Source organism: Pogonomyrmex barbatus, unplaced genomic scaffold, assembly GCF_055798465.1.
Source record: "Pogonomyrmex barbatus isolate J1 unplaced genomic scaffold, ASM5579846v1 scaffold19, whole genome shotgun sequence".
Taxonomy (NCBI): Eukaryota; Metazoa; Arthropoda; class Insecta; order Hymenoptera; family Formicidae; genus Pogonomyrmex; species Pogonomyrmex barbatus.
In genome coordinates, this window is record NW_028297115.1 from 546,838 (window position 1) to 550,610 (window position 3,773).

A 3,773-nucleotide genomic window follows, 5' to 3' on the forward strand; every position below is an offset into this window, starting at 1 on the left:
GTTTGTGACGTATACGTACGTTTGCGGGAAATGATAAAATTATACCAACAATAACTATGCCATAGACTTTCATTAATTGCTCAAATGATATGGACGAGAATATATCGTAATTCTTAATATTTTCAGAATTTATAGATTATTTTTTTAAAGATCGAATATTCAGGAAACTATTGATTATGAATTAAATAAATATTTTATAAAATATTAATTATTTACAAAAAGTATAAATAGTTGTTTAAGTAATTTTTTACTAGTTTATTTTATAAAATATACAAATATGTATTTTTGTTATCTCAATCTCTTATTTAATTGAATCTTTGTCAATCAGATAATCAGTATAATTCTTGAATCTACGTAACATTTTGTGATAACATTTACATTAATGTATTAAGTTAAAATTAAATTGAAATTAAAATAGACAGATATTAAGCAAAAATTTCTTATTACGTATAAAAATTCGCAAGTAATAACATTAGATTATTTTAATTATTTTTTGATACTTTGTTAATTCTTTGTTACGTAAAATTTGAAATAACTGGATAACAAATCCAGTAACAAGATTGCATTTTACGAATACATTTTTCAAATATAATCTTTAATCTCGAATGTTAGTATTCTCTCCCTTGAGAAGTTTTATTGAATTCTTCATCCTTCTCTATTTCCAATATATATTTAAATTCTCGGTTAGATCTCGCGTCAATTAAAATTGTTACATAAAGCTCGGACATAAGGGGATTTGAGAGAGGGAGAGCGATTGCGAAACTAATCTTCAATTTCGAAGATTGGGGGATCCCGTAATTTTGCAAAATGGATCACCATCAATTCTCTTTGACTCATCCATTTCTTGCAGGATGCGCTCTCGTTGATCCGTGCAAAAATGTCACGCCGGCACTCGCGCAATTTCCGCGATAATATATCGGCGTTTTTCGCGAAGGATCCGTTTTCCTTCTTTCACATTGCCGTTGCTGCCTCGATAATTCCTCGTAGATTCTCTCCTCCCATGGATCCGGAAACTTCCAACTTATCGCACTCGTCGGTGAATTATTAATCGTCCGATTATCCCCGCCCTCTCCCCCCCCCCCCCCGCCCTCCCCGCCGCGCAATTAGCGCGAGCTCTGGAATTTAATTTCGCTTCGCTAGACGAGATTGTCGCGTTTATGATTTGGCGTCGGCATCTCGTTTTCGCTTGTTCGCTCGAACGGCGCGGACTCGGAGCGCCTAATCCGCCGATAGTTTGCTCCTCTTTTCGAACTTGGCGAGGACTGCGTCGGCATCGCGCAGCCCCGTCGACGGAAGACCCCCCTCTCCCCCCCCCCTCCCCCGGGAATCCTATCTGCAAAGTACTTAGAAGACAAGTCGAACTAAACTCGGGAATTGGGAACGCTGTAGCCGACACGTTTCCTGCAAATGGCGAAAGCGTGGAAAAAAAATATCCGTGTAACCGCTCGTCGCACGAAATATTGCATCGGAAAGATCATGAATTAATCAAGATTTGTCTAAAATTAAAATTGCAGATGAAATATATATATATAATTGGCATTTAAACTTTTAAATAGCCGTTTACGTGCCGCGCCATTTACATTTAAGTGAACTTTGTTTTTATAATTCTAAAGTTTCTTTCACAAACGGGGTACGAGTGGCATTTATAAATAATGTATAGAAAATATTTTGCAACATTTCGCAATTATTACATTAATCTCCTTAATGGGCAGACTTTTTCGTTCGGACACAGTTAAATAAAAAATTCAGAAAATGTTCGGAATAATTAAGATCCTTAATTACCTTTAATACTCGATACGTTTACCTCTTGCTTTTGATTTTCATAATTATCGCGGCACTCTTGTTCACGTTTTTATCTCGTAAGGAATTTAGATAATGCCTTTCTTATGCCGTCGGCACACTCGGTGGAAGCTCCGGAGAGTAAAAGAAGCGAGCGCAAGAAAATATCTACGTTTGTCTACGGGCTTGTCTTAACAATTGCACGCTCGACGAAGTACGAGACTATTACGTCGTTTCGCCACGTAGGTGGGCTCTCGTAGAAAAATAGTCCGATACTTCGCTCCGCGTTCGGAAAAAGGCATTATAATGGTAACTGAAACTCCATGGTAATTTAAACGCACGGGCTGCCTCCTCTCCTTGGGGCGAGGGGGTTGAAACATTGTCGAAACCGTAACGCCGTATGCACCAAGGGCCAGAGAGAGTGTAGTTTGCCTCAAGTTGGAAATTGGAAATTCTCGCATAGCCACGCAGTTGAATGCTATCGGATTTCGCGTTATTCGAGCCAGCTTGAGCAACTCATTCGAATCAAACTACATCGTCATTGCAATTAATTAGATTTTGTCGGGCGACCGGCCCGTGCGATTCGATTTTTCGTTACGGTTCCGGCAATGTACATTAATTACTGATTTAGCGAACGTAAATTTCAAGTCCGGCGCCGCTGAATTCTCGAAAATTCGATCCAAAGGGTCGACGCATACATCTGCATATTAATACTGCAATCGGAACGGTCAAATTTGCGCTATTACCACAATGGGGTCAGTTTTCACCGCAATAATATATGGAAATATATATTATCATGTATTGTAGCGCACAAAATATTGACTTCGTTTCTCGTGCAATACATCGTGCAATGCATAAAAAAAAAAAAAAAAAAGATAGAGATCTTTGAAATTATGTATACATTAATAATCGGACCAAAATCCGATGAGCTAATCGAACATTCTGTTTTAATAGATGTATTGATTGATTTATACGCAGAAAACACATATGCCAGTGAAACGGGCATATTTTTGAAATAGAATAACCGATAAAATTACCGATATAAATAATCGTGGAAAAGAGAATAGAGAGTGAAAAAGATCCTTGAAATTCGCCTGAAACTGTTGCAGAATTAGGATAGGGATGGGAAGGGAACGTCGTTCGAGGGTGCACGCTCTTTACGCACGATCATCCCCTCCCCCTGGAAGTATATCGAGCATACATTTTTTTCCGGTTCACTGGGCAGACGGTAGCAATCTTCGCGCCATTTGTTCCCGAGCATGAGCAACATCTGTCTGCCTTCGAGGTTTCGCAGAATTTGAAATTGTACACGCGGCGCGGCGAGATCTTTCTCTCAGGAGTTTATAAATTTATTATACTCGTGCGCGACTGCCGAGCGAGTTAGTCGGACCTGACGTGAAATTAATTTCTGGAGAGGCCGCGTTAACGAAGCGTCCTTAACACGGTTGTTACAGCGTGTTGCGGCGCGCAGAGAGGCGAGAGCAGGTGGCTCCGGCGAGACGAAGAGACGAGGAGTCGAGCAGGCGAGGAATCGTTTGTCGAATCGACCTTCCTCTACGAGAGAAGTCGTGGGTCGAGGACGTGAGGCGAGGACGTTGAGGATTCCGCGCGAGTCGGCGACTCCGAGGGCGGTGCGTCGAATACCCGTCGTACCCCCAGGGCGCCGATGATTCCGTCAGGATCGTTCGCTGCCGACGATTCGAGCTCGTCGATCGTCAACGGAACGTCGTGCATAACGACGATCAGTCGCCGGATTGGCAGCTCAGCGTTAGCGCGGGCAACGCATGCATCTGAGAATGGAAGTGAGAGTTCGCTCGGAGTTGATCAGCAGCAGCAGCAGCAGCAGCAGCAGCAGCAGCAGCACGATAGCAGCATCGAGTCGTTACTTTGAATTCGAGACGGCGAACGGGGAGCGAAAGCCGTTCGGAGGGTGCGGGACTGGAGGTGGCGGCAAGTCATACCGGAAACAGTGGGAGTGGGTGGACGCTGGCGAC